We start from the raw sequence: 18605 nt of genomic DNA, 5'->3' as shown, positions 1-18605 counted from the left end.
GTGTTACAGAGATGTACGTGTAACCTGCAGGTAGCAGAGCTGTGTACTGTGTAGCAGATCTGTATGTGTAACCTGCATGTAGCAGAGCTGTGAACTGTGTAGCAGAGCTGTATGTGTAACCTGCATGTAGCAGAGCTGTGTACTGTGTTACAGGGATGTATGTGGAACCTGCAGGTAGCAGTGCTGTGTACTGTGTTACAGAGATGTACGTGTAACCTGCAGGTAGCAGAGCTGTGTACTGTGTAGCAGATCTGTATGTGTAACCTGCATGTAGCAGAGCTGTATGTGTAACCTGCATGTAGCAGAGCTGTGAACTGTGTAGCAGAGCTGTCTGGTATATCCATTCTCTCCAAAACCTTAAAAAGATAAAAATGGGAAACTCTATCGAAAGCTTTTTCAAAGTCGATTGATAAAATAGCTTATTTGTTACTCCTTGACTTTGAATCTTCTATGCAGTCTTTAATTAAATTAAGGTTATGCCACATGCTCCTTCCTGGAATTCCACATACCGGGTTTAAGTGAATTATTTTGTCAATTACGGCTTTTAATCTGTTTGCGCATATTTTTGCCATAATTTTATAATCGGTATTCAAAAGGGTTATTGGTCTCCAGTTGTTAAATCTGTTTTATAGCCTTTTTTGTATAACAGGGAGACCTCACCTTTTTTCCAGGATTTGGGTAAAACCTTAGAATTAAAAACTTTACTAAAAAGACTATAAAAATAATATTTTAAAAGGTTATAAAACTTCACATAAAACTCACTGGGTATACCATCTTGCAAAGGTACCTTACCTGCTTTAAAACTTTTGACTGTCTCAAGGATTTCCTGCCCCGACAAATTTTGTAATAAAACCTGTTTTGAAGCAGGATCTAAAAAGGTGGTGATCTCCTTCAATGAGTCTTTCATAAAATTCTGATCCACAGGTTTCACACTGAATAGGAAAGTATAAAAACCATTCACTTTATTTAAAAAACTTTGCACATTTATATCGCCTTCAATATTCTCTATTACATTTATTTTGTGTGTTTTTAAAAAAAAGTATCTCGAACAGGTTTAATTTTCCTGCACAGACTGCACCCTAGAACGGAAAATAATCCCTTTGCCCTTCCGTTCTAAAAATTGCGCGATTTCCTTTTTTAAATCTTCTATTTTTTATCAACATTAATATCACAGTCTCTAAATTTATATAAAGTTTGCAGACGAGTATTTAAAATTTTAAAAAAGGCTCTTTTTTCTTTAGCTTTGTTTTTACTTATTTTAATGAAAAAATCTTTAATTTTATTCTTCATGTTCTCCCACCATAAACTGATGGGAGTATTTAAATCTTTTTTCCATCTGCATTCTTTACAAAATTCGTTAAAACCTGTGGATCATCCAATAGGGAAACGTTCATTTTCTAGGATTTTTTTCCATAAAACTTATTAAGATCATGCTTTATACTAAAATATAAAAGCCTATTATCTGATAAAACATTAATTAAAACTTCACACTTAAAAGGCAGTAACTGTTCATTACAAAAAATAAAATCATTCCTTGATTTACAGTTCACTTTACTCCAGGTAACGCCGGCCTCCTCCGGGCTATCCTTATTACATTCTTTATATACGTCTAGCAGATTAAAATCATTCACAATATTTTTCAACAGCCTGGAGGTTTTGTCATAATTTCTACTTACAGAACTTGACAGCCGGTGTTCCCCTCTAATTATACAATTAAAATCACCTGCAATTATAAAGGGATCAGTTGTCCTAATAAAAAGTGGTAAAATTTCCAACATTCATGCTCTCTCATTTTTTTCAGGTGATCTATATCTAAAATTTAAAAACTGCCATTTAACACAGTCTATAAAAGCTTTAACTAATAAAATACGACCTGGTAAAATTTCATCAATAACAACAATTAAAATGTTTCCCTTAAAAGTATGGCGACCCCACCTGATCTGGACTCATTTGATCCAGACCAGATGGATGGCCCGTGCTGCTAATCTTCTTTGTACATCTGGTAAGAAATAGCATGAGGGATGCCGCATTCCTGTAGGAAAAAAACGGAAGCAGAAAATAGAGATAAAAAATTAAAAAGAGCAATCCTTCTTGTCTTCTGTTTTGGCGCCGCTCACATTTAGGGTGATCCCTTTCAGTTTGTTCTCCATTTTTGTTTTTGTGAAGAAACAAAAACTACCAGTATTAGCAACCAGCGGGACCAGACATCTCGCTTGCACTCACATCTCCACCCTCTGATGACACTGTGTACAAAGAATCTACGGGAGAGGATCTTCCTTCGCTCAGACAGATACCGGCAACCGACCACCTGCAATCGAACTCAGATAGTCTGGCAGACCCGTTTTGGACAGTTTCATCTGGGTCTCCATTTGTTGACCATTTAGGTCTTCCTCATCATCAGGTAGGTCCCCAGCGGGTTCCAACATTCCCCCCTCATCCCGAGCTAGGTCTGGCCCTTCAACGGGAGGAGGCTGCACACAAGGCAGCGATTTGGAGGCTTCTTGGGTATCCATGCCCTCCCTCTCCACCTGGCCAGGCAGAGAGGAGGTTTCCGGAGGAGCTATGTCTGCCTTAGCTACCGGGCCAGACATTTCCATATGCTCCTCCTCACCTGTCTCTCTTATTGAACACCTCCTTTTGCCACGCTTTTGGGGACCCTCCTTTTCCTGCTCACTTTCACACGAGTCAGAATCGACCACTGGAGACCCAGACTGTGGAGCAAACCCTGTTTCCCCCTCTTGTTTGCCCTTCTAGGGTACGCTGGGCTTCCCGCCTTCTTGCTCCCTGTCATGCTTTCTCTTGGATAATCTCTTATCCCGAGATTTATTTTTCTTTTTACCTTGTGTCTGCCAGACTTCTGCCTAAACCTCTTCCTCACGTCCTTCTTAGGCTCCAGCTTCCTGTCCACCTGGGGCGTCACGCATCTGTTCCTCTCCCTGAGGGTGGATTGATCCCACCATTTTTTCTGGGGGTGCCTTGGATTGCTTTGTATCCTTGCTTGCTCTCTTATGGGGACATGAATGAAAAAGATGACCACGTTCTTGACAGAAACTGCATTTTTTTCTCCTGTTGGCAATCTTTATTTTCATGCTCTGTACTTCCACAATTTTTACATGACACCACATTTTGCTTGATCATGATCATATTGACCACTTGACCTACAGAAATTTGGCATCCCTGCAAAGAAGAGGTCGCCATTCTTTTGACCGATTTTAAAACGTGCCTGGGGTGTCTTAAAACTAGTATAAAAGCTTTCATCTTTAATACAAGTTGTCAAAATGTTACACTCGTTCATAATCCTCCCCTTACATAGTACATCTTTAAAGTAAACAGACAAAAAACGTTCCACTTGATCAGCACTTATGTAAGGAGAATAAGTCTTAATCACAACGAGTTTTTTCTCATCAAAGGAATGCTTATAGATTCGGAAACCACCAAGCCTGGTGTCATCCTTTATTTCCTCAGCCTTTTTCAAGATATCACTGAAAATTCCGTCACCCATAAAAGTAATGTTGTATATTCCTCGCTTGGGGTAGTCCTGAATCGTCAGGATTTCGTGTTTTCCGACATGAAGCAGTTCGCCCAACACTATCTCCACCAGATATTTCAGAGCTTCTTTCTTTTTGTCCGGGAGGACTCCTCCAGTGAGAACCGCTTTCACTGAGTTTTTGAGGCAAACATATTCCGGCATGTAGCCGGGATCGTCGCCCATAGTCCCCCATAGTCGCTTCGAATCGCTCGCCAATGCTCGTAAACCAACAGCCTACAGGCCCCTAGCCACAGCCACAGTCCGGGAGGCTTCTTGCTGTAACAAACCAGGGAAAACGTGCGTCCTACGCTCAGAAATCACCAGCATGCTCCTCTTCGTTTTCCCCATCTGCATAGCTCTGCCTACCCATCACTTTTGGCCACGCCTTTTCTTTACACGCAATTCCTGGTGCCAAAGCACGCCAAGCAGAAAAACCGATAGGAGAAGTAGTAGTGGGGAAAAAGAAAAAAGGGGTTGCATTGTTGATTGTGATGTCAGGGCCATTGTGATGTCATCCACTGACCTGACAAGCCTCCTGTGACACGTGCAGTGTTCCGTCCATTGTCCGGACAAGGTAGATCCAGCTGCTTCTGATATATAGGAAGTGCTGGACTACTTTTTAGTCTCCAAGGAATCCAGTTCAAAAGATCCACAAGAGGGAGACATAGGTAAACTTTACTAATTTAATAAAGCACTGGAAAAGCTAAATGGTTACATCCAGCCAACTTGCTACAAAAGGGTCAATTCCCAGGAACAACTCGGCATCCCAGGTGTGCACAACAGGCCCAATGACTTCATTCAGGTGATAAGCCAATTAACCCATCAGTCTTAATTGCATTTGGGGTGTGAAGAGACTGGCTGGCTGGCTGGGTTGCTTGGTGCTGGAACTAACCGACAGCTGCTGCAATTAGGAGATTGACAGACTAGATGCAGGTACACAGAAAGCAGCAATACACTGACTGGGCAGAGAGAGGAGAAGCTGAAGTGCAGACTCCTGAGGCAGGACACACGCAACTTTCCACTTGCTTGCTGGAAAGATGCTTGCAATCTATCTATTTCATTCTGTTTTTTCATAATGGATTAAAAGGGGTGCAGCGGTCCTGGAGGTACTGCAATACCTAGTCAATGCATGGCGTGGACAGAGCAAGCTCTTTTTCCATCTCCCTGTTCGAAAAATCAATTTAATATATGGTCCCCAGATAGGGGATGTATCAGATATTAAACTGATAAGAACTAATTTTTTTATTTATTTTTTAAGTTGATATTTACTCATCTAGGGGTAAAAATCATTTATTAAAACATTAAGGATTTACATTACATAAATATTATAAAACCATATTTTACAAATAAACTCAATAAAATGACAGGTTTTACAAATTCATATAATAGACCCCCATTCCCTTAAAAACTACTTGTGGCACATAAAAGGCGTTCTCTTTTTATCCACCAAATAATAATTGTACAATTCATCTAAAACCATCTTTAAAACATTTTCTTGAATAATAACATAGCGTTTAAAACATAAAATGTTCCGGGCCGACCATAGAGCTACTTTAACACAGTTTGTGATCTTCCATGCCATAGTCTTTTTGATTCTTGAAGGGCACTCCAGACACCCATAAAAAACACAGTCCATAGTTAGCGCTTTCAGTCCTGTTATTTTCTTCATCAAGGGGAGCATCTTTATCCATATTTTTTTAGCAAAGTAGCAGTACCAAAATAGGTGGAAAATGGTTTCCTCCTCTCTGCATGCTTCGGTGCTGGAATGCCCGGCATGGAAGACACTCGTGTACGCAGACATAGTTTGCGTTAATATCCTTCCAGATCTGTTTACTTTTATTTTCATTAAAATTCTTAATAGGGGCCATCAACTTTCCATCATTAATTTCTTTTAAAATCGCTCTACTGTTCTTTAAAAGCTCAACCCTCTTTTGGCCTAAATTAAAAAAATTCGTTATTTTTTCTAAAATCTTGTAAGAAATAGGTAAATTAAAAGAATAAGGAGAATTTAAAACCGTCTTAAACCATCCATTTTTCCTCATAAAATACCTATTGTTATAATGAATAAAAAACGACCAGTAGTTCTGTTTAAAAAGGGCATTAAAACAGGAGCTAAAATACTTAATTAAAAGAAAAGTTTTAAGATCCGTAAAATCTTTCCCACCTTCACATTTAGGAAGCATTACCGTATCTCTTCGCAACTTGTCCATCTTGGAACCCCAGAAGAAATTAAAACAGGCTTTGTTAATTTTTTAAAAAATACGGTCAGATGGAGGGAGCACCATACTAAGGTACAATAAAATTGGTAAAATTATCATTTTAATAACTAAAACCTTCCCCAGATTCCACATACATAGTTTCTTGTTTACCTTTTCTGTAACCGTATCCCAATTCCTGAGGCCATCGATGGACTTACCGAAAGTGATTCCTAAAATTATTATGGACTCAGACTCAGAAATGTCAATATCATTTAAAACCATCTCTCCGACATTTAAAATATTACTTTTGTTAAAATTAATTTTAAAACCGGAGGCGCAACAGAAGTATTCTAATTGTTTGGTTGCTTTTTGGATTGCAAGGGTGTCCCTACAAATCACCGCAACATCGTCCATGTACCCCACTACTTTTGCTTCTAGTCCACCCCCGCCCGGCAGGGGGACTCCGCGTATCTGCTTGTTCTTCCTTATCATGATTAAAAGAGGCTCCAAGGCACAAATAAAAAGTAGTGGGGACTAGTGATGAGCGGCAGGGGCAATATTCGAATTCGCAATATTTCGCGAATATTTGGGCGAATATTCGCTATATATTCGAGAATTCGCGAATTTGTGATATCCAGGCATTACTTTCTTGATTCCGAAAATTCGCATAAAATTCTTATGAACTGGTATTCTAAAAAAAATCGAATATTCGCGATTTTCTAAATATTCGCGAATTCTCGAAGTGCCGATATTCGCGATTAAAATTCACAATTCGAATATTCGTGATCAACACTAGTGGGGACAAGGGACACCCCTGTTTCACACCAGATTTTAAAATGACATCCTGAGTCTTAAAACCATTGACTAAAATCTTACTTATACACTGGTTAAAAAAAGCTCTCAAAGATTTTACAAACCCCTCTGGTATACCCATTTTCTTTAAAACCTGAAAAAAATAAAAATACGATACACAATCAAAAGCCTTTTCAAAGTCCAAAGATAAAATGTCTACCACCCTTTTCTTTCATTCGTATGGTTAATAACATCTTTTAAAAGGTTAATATTGTCCCAGATACTTCTACCGGGCACCCCGCAGACCTGGTTTTGGTGGATAATTTTATGTATTATTTTCTTTAATCTATTTGCACATAACTTTGCCATGATCTTGTAGTCACAGAAAAGTAAGGTGATAGGTCTCCAATTTTTTATATCTGTCTTATCACCTTTTTTCCAGGATCCCGGGAGAGTCTTAGACCTAAAAACTTATTTTAAAAGAGAAAACAAATCTTCTTTTAAAATGCCATAAAAAGTAATATAAAACTCAATGGGTATACCATCAGGGCCAGGCACTTTCTTCTTCTTAAAACTATTAATTGTATCTAAAACTTCTTGTTCAGTGATTTCCTGTAATAAAAATCTTTGAGAGTCAGTCTCTAAAACTTTCTCAATCCCCTTACGTGAGTCTTTCATGAAGTGCTTATCTATTTTCTTTTCATTAAACAAATCAGAAAAAAATTCATGAACTTTCTTTAAAATAGCATTTATATTTTTCTCTCTCCCCAAGCTCCTCAATCTGGGTACGCTTGTCCTGTATTTTTTTAAAAAGTACCTGGAGCAGGTTTCGTTCTCTTAAAGATGTTTTACTTTTGAACGAAAAATAATCTCTTTACTTTTCTGCTAAAGGCACTGCGAAATTTCTTTTTTAATATCTGAAATTTCTTTTTTCACATCAATACCCAGATCGCGGAGCTTGTATTATGTCTGCAGGCGGGTATTTAGATAATCATAAAATTTATTTTTTTCTTGGGCCTTACTTTCCCCTTACCCTGGGTTCAGACCTGAGCGTTCTGAAACGAGCGCTCTGTATGCGCGATTGTACGGGCGTTTACAATCGCGCATTCCCGAATATCTATGTGCGGGAACGCGCGACAAACGCCCAAAAAAAAGCTCAAGCACTTGTTTGAGCGTCGGGCGTTTTACAGCGCGATCGTACGCGCTGTAAAACGCCCAGGTGAGAACCATTCGTTCTTGCCTGTTGTGCGTTTTACAGCGCGTAGGAACGCGCTGTAAAACGCTCAGGTCTGAACCCAGGGTTAAGGTCTTAATTTTTTCCTTCATAACTTCCCACCATTCAGTTATGGGTCTTCTGGGGTTCCTTACCCGCCTGCAGCGCTTGTAAAACACAATAAAGTCAGATACAATTTTGGGGACTTTTAAAAGGGAGACATTTAGCTTCCATGTTTTTTTCTTTTTATGATTGCCACCAAGCTGCACCTTAAAAGATAATATATGGTCCGAAAATACGTTAGTTAAAAACTTTCAATTAAGAGGCAGTACTTGATGAGAGCAGAAGATAAAATCGATTCTTGACTTAAAAGTCGCGTTACCCCAGGTAACTCTGGCGTCTTCTGATAGATGACTATTGCATTTTTTTTAAAATGTCAGTGAGCTTGAAATCTATAACGATATTTTTAAGCAGAGAGGAGGATCTGTCATAGTTCCTGCTCACTGCGTTCGAGAGCCGGCGTTCCCCTCTTAAAATACAATTAAAATCTCCTGCTAAAATCAATGGCTCTGAGTCATTTATAAAAAGGGGTAAAATCTCTAACATCTCAGCCCTTTCTTTTTTGTCAGTAAAACCATAAAAATGTAAAAACTTCCATCTAAAACCATCGATAAAAGCTTTACCTAATAAAATTCTCCCCAGTAAAATCTCACTAACATGATCTATTAAAACATTCCCTTTAAATAAAATGGCTACACCCCCGAATTGTTTTCATTGGAACCGGACCAAACAGATGGTCCGTGTTTCCAGTCGTCTTTATATTTTTTGCAATTTTGACTGTGGGGGATGCAGTACTCCTGTAAAAAGAACACCGTCGCTGAAAATATTGATAAATAATTAAAAAGGGCAATTCTCCTCGATTTGGAATGTGCACTTCTGGTGTTCAGGGAAATGCCAAGATAAAAGATTAAAAAGGGAGTTTTTCATTATCTTACCTAGGCACAGCTTCAGACAGCATCAGCTGGGCCAGAGTACTCACATCCGCTTTCTTCACCACCTAATGCCCCAGATGTTACGGTATTCATCGATCCTGTAGGAAAGGAGCTACCATGGCTCAGCAGACCCCCCTCTCCCATTGGCATACCCTCCAGAGTTAGTGGCTACACCGAGCCCACAGACATTATATCTGTGGCATCATCCCTCTCACTTTCCGGGGCAGAGGTCTCACTAAAAGCAGTTTCGGCACAGTGTGCATTGTGGCCTCAGTGTCACCACTTGGGTGAGAGGAGAGACTTTGTTGGCTGCCTCCAGGATCCGCCACTGGTCCCCCAGTTGGCTTCCCCCTTTGGCCTTCTCTCACCACAGATGAATAGTCTCTGCTCTTTTTAGACGCCGCGGCTCCACCTGGATCCTCTGTGGTGTTAACCTGCTGCCCAGGGACCGAGAGCAGGCCAGGCGGATCAGCTTCATTTGATCCACCCCATTCTCCATTTCTGGAGGGGGCTTACTCGTCGGCTGATCACTGGATTTTCTCTTGTTCCGCTTTTCCCTCGGTTCACCTGATTGGGGGGGTCTGCTCGTGGTGTCCATTCACTTTGGCTCCTCTCCTTGGGGCTGTGGTTCGGTTTCATCTCTCTTTTCCGGTTCCGTCCATTCCTCTGGCTGCCTCTGCTGCCCTGGCTGTGCCTCCTGTGTTTAAAAGGACAATCTCGTAAAAGGTGGCCTACTCTTGTACATGCATAGCATTTTTTACCTGCGGCGCACACTCGGGTGTCATGTTCAGTGTTGCCGCAGTTTTTGCATGTACTCATGCAATTCTTATTATAGTGCCCATATTGCTTACAGATCCTGCAGAAAGGTGGCATATTGGAAAAAAATCGCCTACCATGTCTTCCAGTTTAAAACATGCTGGGGGTAAGATGAAGCCTCCCAGATGTTTGGGAGCACGGTTACAGATGACTTTAAACAACCATTTTGCGGTCCAGATCCCGGCGGTATTCAGAATTTTTCTCAATGTAATAAAAAATAATAATATGTGGAAAAAAATGCAGTAACAGTGTTAAGATTGGCAAAGGGTGAATACATTTTTATGACGACAGTTAGAGATTCATCCATTTCGTGCTCATAGATTTTAAGACCTTATACCCTTGCATCATTCATACTTTGTGGAATCTTAGGTAAAAGTAACATCATAAACACGTCTCTTTGGATAGTCCTGTATGGCTAACATCTCCTGTTTCTGTACTCCAAACATGCCATACAGGACTTCCTCTACCAACTAAAGAAGATTATACTTTAATTTTTTACCCTCAGTGATATATAAATGGACAGTATCTTAAATTTTAGCATACTCCGGGATCTGGTGCTCATCATCTTCTTCTTTTCTAGGCACATTTTCTCTTAGTTTTTCTGTTCCGCCTCAGGATTCATCTTTCTTGGCTTCTTCCTTTCTTTGGAATTTCTCCTTGGAACTTCTCCTTTCTTTCCGTCTTTCTTTTTCTTTTCCACCACAGTAAATCCATCATTTCCGATTCCTCCGACTACGTCGACCCCTCCTCCAGGGTCGTCTGCCATAGTTGGTAAATAGGCGCTTTTTCTCTCTATTTAAACAAAGACACAAATGCTCCCCCAGTTGTCCGTAGACTCTTGGAGGTAAGGGGGATCGCAGGACTAAGCCTCTCTCCCAATAGCAGCAGTGGGGTGAAGTCCAGGCGATAAACCTAGGACGATCCCCCCAGGCCGAGAGAGAGGGTACCCGGGGACACCTTCTGACGCCAAAACAAGTGCAGACCACAAGGATAAGGTTTCAGCATAAATTAATTAAGATAAAATGTCATACAAAAAGTGAAACCAAGAATAATAAATTAACATAAAATTATAAAACGATTGTATTCCAAATATTCAAACACCATAAGGTATTTGCTTCCTTTAGACCAAAAGTGATTTTCATACAATTCTTGACATCGATATTATCATGTTTGAACATCAAAATATTTCTACTTTTCCAGATGGCATTTTTAAAACAATTAACAATCATCCATCAAACTCTTTGTTGTCTAGAATTTGGGCAGGTAAAAAGTCCATATAAAACATATTCATACTTAAAATCTTTCAGACCACATATCCATTAAAAAGAGGCCCGGCCTTCCTCCAATTCTCCTGTGCATAGTGACAGTTCCAAAAGAGGTGCAATACCGTCTCATCATCTCCGCACCTATCTCTTGGACACCTGGCTCTCGTCACCAGTCCTTGCCTGAGTAGGGAGGCACTGGTGAATGATTGCCCAGGACAGATCCTTGTGAACATTTGCCCAGAATTTCCCATACACATTCTGCCACACTTTTCTGGATCTTTCCTGTGAGAAATTTGCAACCGTCACTATTTCTTCATATTTCCGACTCGGCGCTGATACTTTCCTTTGGTTCCCCCAGAATGTTAGGAGCCTGACTGTTAGTTTTTTCCAGGACCGCATAATGTTCTGGGGGACACAGAAGCACAGGAGCATTTAGAGGAACCCGGAACCATCTCTTAAAAACTATGCCCGCTGCATATTTTAAAAAGTAACTAAAAATGCCATTATATTTAATATAAGCAAAATTAAAAAGGTTAGGAACATCTTTACCACCGTTATCTCTACTTGTATACATAAAATCACGCTTCAATTTTTCCATTGTTGACCCCCATAAAAATGTAAAACAAATACAGGTTAATTTTTTTATATATCGAGTAGAAGGTAGAAAAACCATTGCTATATATACAACATAATGGGGATTAAAATAATTTTTATTATTAAAATTTTCTCTTCCATTGTAAGATGTCTCAAATTCCACATTAAAATTTTATTTTCTATTTTATCAATTACAATGTCCCAGTTAGAATGTCCATTATTAACCTGATTCAAAATAACTCCTAAAACTTTTATTTGATCCTGCTGCATTCATACTCCAGCTGTTATGGAAGAGTCCCATTTTCCTATATAAAAACAATCACTTTTATCTAGGTTTAATTTAAAACCCGATGCCTCACAAAAAAAGATGGTATTCCTGAGAGCACTTCTTAATGTAGGGGAATCTACGCATAATATTGTCACATCATCCATGTATCCTAATGCTTTTAGTTGATTACCCCCTCCCCCTGGAATCGGCACTCATTTTACTACTTTGTCTTGTCTTAACATGGCAAGTAAGGGTTAAATAGCACAAATAAATAGGAGGGGGGATAAGGGGCATCCTTGCTTCACCCCAGATAAAAGAGAAACACCTTTTGTTAAAAAACCATTAATAGAAATATGACTAAAACAGGAGTTATATAAAAGCTTAATTTTACTTATAAAATCAGGTACACATTTTTTTTTTAAAACCATAAAAAGATATTCATGGGACACTCTATCGAACGCTTTCTAAAAGTCTAATGATAAAATAGCTAAGCTCTGCTTTCTGTCTTTAAAATACCAAATTACGTCTCTTAAAATGTTTAATGACTCTGCTATGGATCTACCAGGTACCCCACAAACCTGATTAGCATGTATTATTTTCTCTATAAAAGGTTTAAGACATAAGGCTAAAAGTGTGGCTAAAATTTTATAATCAACATTAAAAAGTGTAATAGGTCTCCAATTTTTAAGTTGGCTCCTATCACCTTTTTTAAATAATAGAGAAACTATCCCCTTCCTCCAGGACCGAGGCAATTCCTCTACAGAGAAGGCTTCTTTGTATAATAAAAACATATCCTCCTTTAAAATTTCCCAATAAGATAGATAAAATTCTATGGGCAGCCCATCCTCTCCCGGCGTCTTCCCATTAGAAAAAGTTCCTCCATAGTAAGATCGCGGGATAAAATTTCCTGATCTAAAATGTCTAACATAAAATCTAGAGAGTTAATATCTTCTAAAAAAGAAGTTGATGAAAATTAAAAAATGCGTTTAACATACCATTTACCGTGGTTTCTCCTTCTAGATTTTAAATTACGTCACGTCTTTTATTTTATTTTTTTAAAAAGAAGCGGGAGCATTTTTCATCTTCTTTCAAATGCTTAACGTGGGAGTTAAAAGTTATCTGTTTGCCTTTGTCTTCAATGCATTTATTTATTTCAGCTTTTAAATTGACTTCCATCCCAATTTCTTTTAATTTGAACAAAACAAAATTTAAGACGCTTAGTAAGGATATCAAACCATTGTTTTTTCTCTTTTGCCTTCTTCCTGCTTGCCTTTTTAAAAAAATAATGTCATTTTAGATTGCAACACAGACTCACTGGGGCTTCTTTTTTGTTGCCAGCACTTGTAGATCCGCTCAAATTCAGCTTTGGTCTCTGGATTCTCTAACAAGGTGGTATTTAATTTCCAGAGGCCTTTATTAACTTTCTGTTCTCCTTCTATTTTTGTTTGAATTGGTAACATTTTGTGGTCTGAAAATATATTATTCAAAAATTCAAACTTCAGAGGGGCAAAGTTATTAGAGGCAAGTATAAAATCAATTCTGGAGCTCACTCTTCCATTGGACCAGTGGCACCTGGGTCCGCCAGCAAGAGCGACCTCCAGCAATCTTTCAGATTAAAATCTTCTATAAAATTTTTTAACAGGTACGAAGTACGGTCTTTTCTATTCACATCACCCCCCTGCCGTGTTTCATCATCACAAATACAATTAAAATCACCTCCCACAGGGGAGGAGCCTGTGCAAAATAATGGTAATATGAAAGATCCATCCTCTCCTGTTTATCAGGGGGGGGGGGCCATACACATTTAAAACACAACATAAGAGACCTTTAAAACTAAAGTATATTAAAACAGCTCTGCCTGGTACAATTTCGGTTACGGATTGTATATCAATAAAATGACCACGACATAACAAACCAACTCCTACTGAACGGTTATTATTTGCACCAGCCCACACGGAAGGGCCCAGCTTCCAATCTTCTTTTAAGTCATTATACTCCATGCGGTTTGGGATACGCATTCCTGTAATAAACAAATATCAAAGTCTGTTCTCCGAACATGACTTTTTAAAGACCTCACATTCAGTAAGTATATTTTAATATTCAAGGAAGGCATAAAATTTAGGTAGTATCAGAGTCCAAACCAGATGATTCCCCTTCTTCAATTTCTTGTGAGCCAGAGGCCCCAGATGTTGGTAGAGTCCGGGTCTGAGATGTGCTGCGACCCCACCAAACCTCTCAGCTCACCTTTTCCCAACCACAAAGTTTTGCTCTCCTAGAGACTCTGGGCGCCTCTTCCTCTCGTATTCTTTTTGCGGAACAGGAAACGTCCATCTGCTCGCCTTCGGCTCCTTTAACATCGACATTGATTTTTGTTCTTCCTACCGCCTCGTCCATCTGCGAACATCCAACGTCTCCTCTCTTTTGTCGTAGTATCTTTACCAGGCTTCTCTCGAAATTAAGACCGTCAAGGAGGTCATCGGCCTAGTCCGCATCATTTAGCGCTGCATAGATGTTGGTGCAACATGCTTTAGAGCAGAATGTGATGGTATAATGGCCCTTGAATTCCTGGCTCTTGTAGGACTTTACCCCCTTTATAGCCCTGGAAAATAAAAAAATAATCCAATCTTGAATCGGTCAAACCATCATCCGCATGGTATGTAAAAGGCGCAGGCTTACTATCTACTGCATCTTTAAAACCAAAATCCTGCATTAAACCCTTCCAGTAGTTACCTGTAACATCAACATTGGACTGATACGTACTGGCTCGCTCTCGCTTATCCAAGATGCAGTTCAAATCTCCTACTATAATAATAGGCATATCTCCCTGTAAAAAAAAAGGTAGCTTTTGAAAAAGGGCTAAACGCTCATTTTTAACAGCATGCGTGTACATATTTATCAATTTAAACTGAAAATCCCCAAAAGAAAAAGTCAAGCATATACATCTCCCTTCTTCTATCATGACACTTTGCTTGGCAAGAATATCCCTATTCTGAATAAGCACACCTACTCCATCATTCCTATTTAACAAAGAAAAAGATAACTCCATTCCCCTTTCTTTGGTTGTCTATTCAATCCACACTCTTGAACACACACAATATCGCCCCTTTTGAGGATAAGAAATCCAGAATAACAACTCTTCTACTACTATTCTGAAAACATCTCACATTCTGAGATACAATCTTAACCCTCAAACCCATAGAAAAAAAATCACAGAAAAAAGAAAAAAACTCATACTTGAGGAAAAAACATCAAGTCCCATCAGGAAACTGTAGTACTTTCTCCAACTCTGCCACCCCCTCCTCGCTCAGAAAACTTTCACTTGGGGAGATGGGAGCACAAACCAGGTCATCAGGTGACAAGGATTCTATATTCAAATCAGGATCCAAAACAGAAAAGGGGTTTGATACAGCAGCCGAACCCACAGCACTTCTTTTCAGTCTCTTGACCGATGGGCGCGTTTTCCAAGATTTTGACACAACTTTATAAAACGCTGCTGCGTTCTCTGCACACGGCATCCTTGCTTCCTCAGCTTCTTCCCCCGACACCGACCACTCTATTTTCTCAGAATCAGGAATGACCTGAGACATCCCCTTAGGACTCTCCTCAACAATCTCTTGAAGGTATCCAGCCTCTTCCACAACAATGGAACCATTGACTCTCAGTCACAACAACAGGTTGAACAACCATTTCTTCAGACCCAGAGGCCTCAACAGTTTCCATTTCTTCAACCACCCATCCTGCATTTATACCAGAAGCTTCTTCATTATTCATAGCATTAAGTCTGGATTCAGCCACCAAATCTGCAGCCGCTTTATCTCTGGCCTGCATGTCCCGGATTAACTGCCTTCCTCGCTCACGTCTCTCCAACACAAATTGTTGCGTAATACTCAGACAGTTTTTGCACACATGTTCATTGCTGCCACAAAGGTCACAGTTACACAGGAAAGGACACATTCTGACCTCGTGTCCCGCTGTTCCGCAATTCCTACGTATCACTCCCACACCACAAGTTTCTTTTGTATGACCATATCGATTGCAGGAGCGACAAAAGGTAGGTTGACCAAAATATCTCAGGTAGCCTTTATTACCTCCAATAGATATATTTGCAGGGGTTTGCATAATACCACCAATGCCTTCAGGATCGGGTCCAAACTTGACCCAATATTTTACATCATGATTAAACACCCCATAGACATTTTTTTGTTCAATACCTCCTTTGATAGAAGAGCAATACCGAGCAAAAAAAGCTTTCACCAACTGTCTCTCAACAAAGGGGTTGTACATATGAACGATTATCGGCTTTTCAATGGTAGAAAAGAAAGGGTTCAAGGTAATATGTTCCATACTTTTATGACCAGAATTCGCCTTCAACAACTGAAAAACTTCTAGGCAGTATTCTTCTCTATAAAAAGAGACATCGTAATTACATGTTGATGGGGATTCTTGAATACAATAGATTCTCTCATGATCTGCAGCGGCCAATTCCATCAGGACTTTATCCATGATTTGCGCCAGCTTCAAATTCTGCTTTTGTTCTGGCGACACGACCAGACGAATGGTATTCCTTACGGACGCCATCTTCACAAAAAACAATGCCTAAGGCACGGATCGCCACTCTACCGCTGAAAAAAAAATCCACGGACCAACCCTCCAGCCCAGACCAAGGCAATAAACCTTGGTCTGAGCCAAAAGACCGAGAAGCGATACCTGGTCGGCCTCGACGACGGGGCCGCTTATCGCCGATGCAGAGCACTTCTCAATGCAACAGCCTACAGGCCCCAGCCACAGTCCGGGAGGCTTCTTTCTCTCACAAACCAGGGAAAACTTGCATCCTACGCTCAGAAATAAACAGCATGCTCCTCTTCGTGTTCGCCATCTGCATAGCTCCACCCACCTGCCACTTTTGGCCACGCCTTTTCTTTGCACGCAATTCCTGGTGCCAAAGCACGCCAAGCAGAAAAACAGATAAGAGGAGTTAATGGAGAAGTAGTGAGGGAAAAAAATAAATAATAATAAAGGGTATGCATTCTTGATTGTGATGTCACGGCCCCATTGTTGAGTGTTCCGTCAGGGCCCTTGTGATGTCATCCAGTGACCTGACCTTACTTGACCTCTGACCTGACAAGCCTCTTGTGACACGTGCAGTGTTCTGTCCATTATCCAGACAAGCTAGGTCCAGCTGCTGCTTGCTGATACATAGGAAGTGCTGCACTACTTTTTAGCCTCCAAGTAATCCGGTTCAAAAGATGCACAAGAGGGAGACACAGGCACACTTTACTTATTTACTAAAGCACTGGAAATGCAAAATTGTTACATCAAGCCAACTTGCTACAAAAGGGTCAATTGCCAGGAACAACTCAGCATCCCAGGTGTGCACAACAGGCACAAATCAAACACAAGGTGCGTGGAGTGGAGGTCCAAACACTTCATTCAGGTGATAAGCCTATTAACTAAACCATCAGTCTTAATTGGATTTGGACTGTGAGGAGAGCTGACTGGCTGGCTGGGTTGCTTAGTGCTGGAGCAAACCCTCAGCTGATGCAATTAGGAGATTGACAGGCTAGATGCAGGTACGCAGAAAGCAGCATAGCACTGACTGGGCAGAGAGAGGAGAAGCTGAAGTGCAGACTCCTGAGGCAGGACACAAACAACTTTCCACTTGTTTGCTATCAATCTATTTCAATCTGTTTTTTGATACTGGATTAGAAGGGGTGCACCGGTCCTGGAGGTACTGCAATACCAGGTAAATGTGTGGAGTGGACAGAGCAAGCTCCCTGTTTGAAAAATCCATTTAATATATGGTCCCCAGATAGGGGACATATCAGATATTAAACTGATAAGAACAGATTTTTTTTTTAGTTGATAGCGTCAGAAGACGCCACATATTTGTATCAAACCACATATGTTTTTAGCGCTTCATCATTCGCATCACCAACTTATTTTTTTCTTAAAATATAACAAACATCTTTTCTCTTTATCTTCCTATTTAAATCAAAAGTGCTTGATCGCTTTTAAGTAAAGCAATCAACAAAGCATCTTGCAACTTAGTAAGTTCTTCCATTGACATGTCAATTCTATTTTCTAATGCCTCTTCTATCCATTTTTCCAGATTAAGTTTCTTGAATTTCTCGGCATCTTCTTCATAAATCTCCATTATTCTATTTCGGGCAAGGCTTAATGTTTTATCATAATGATCCTTCATCTTTTGTAATAACCTTGAAACGCTTTTGATAATTCAAATTTTTCTTCTATTTTTCCTATATCTCTCCCTCCCTCTGGGGTTGAAATTTCCAAACCCAACACTTTTTCTTGCTATTTTTCTGTCTTCTTTTCAGCTTCTTCTTCCTTTTCAGAACAATCTTTAGCAAAGTGCCCTAGTGTGTTACATAAGTTACATTTTCTTCCCTGCGTGCATTCTGTATATTTATGTCCTTCTTGTAGACATCTGGTACTAATTTCTTTTTTGTGACCATACTCCTTACAGTTCTTACAAAAGGACTGCATCCCTGAAAAAAAAAACAAATCTCCAGTTGCACTACCAATTTAAAATCTTGCTGGTGGTAAAATAACTTCTCCCGGCTTTTTTTTTTGTTTTTCTTCATTTCACATAGAAATCTCCATTTTCCAGTCCAAAATTTAAATGCATTCAAGATATTCCCTTTACTTATTACAATAATTTTCCAGAAAACAAACAATCTCTTCTTCTGAAACATATGGTGAATACATTTTAACAATCAACAGTTTTTCATTTTCCACAAAATGGGGTATTACCTTCATATTGCACATCTTTGGATGATTTTTCTCTTTCTCTAAGACATCCAAAAATAACAGGTAGGTTTCTCTTCCAGAAAAGGTTACATCATAACCTCTCTTTGGGTAGTCCATTATTGTCAGGATCCATTCATGCTTGAATTGAAAAAGGCCTAAAATCAGGACCT

The 18605-nt window shown here is 39.7% G+C and overlaps 1 non-coding gene and 1 pseudogene across 1 annotated transcript; both read right to left on the bottom strand.

Moving 5' to 3' along the window:
• Positions 1 to 4613: 4613 nt before the first annotated feature.
• On the bottom strand, positions 4614 to 4819 carry LOC122942810 (annotated as a pseudogene).
• A 12554-nt stretch (positions 4820 to 17373) lies between these two features.
• LOC122942813 lies at positions 17374 to 17555 on the bottom strand. Its single transcript, XR_006390727.1, has one exon. It is a non-coding gene; the product is annotated as a U2 spliceosomal RNA (small nuclear RNA).
• Between the last annotated feature and the right edge of the window lie 1050 nt (positions 17556 to 18605).

This window comes from Bufo gargarizans, chromosome 6, assembly GCF_014858855.1.
Source record: "Bufo gargarizans isolate SCDJY-AF-19 chromosome 6, ASM1485885v1, whole genome shotgun sequence".
NCBI classification, from domain to species: domain Eukaryota; kingdom Metazoa; phylum Chordata; class Amphibia; order Anura; family Bufonidae; genus Bufo; species Bufo gargarizans.
This window is presented reverse-complemented; position numbering and strand designations above follow the sequence as displayed.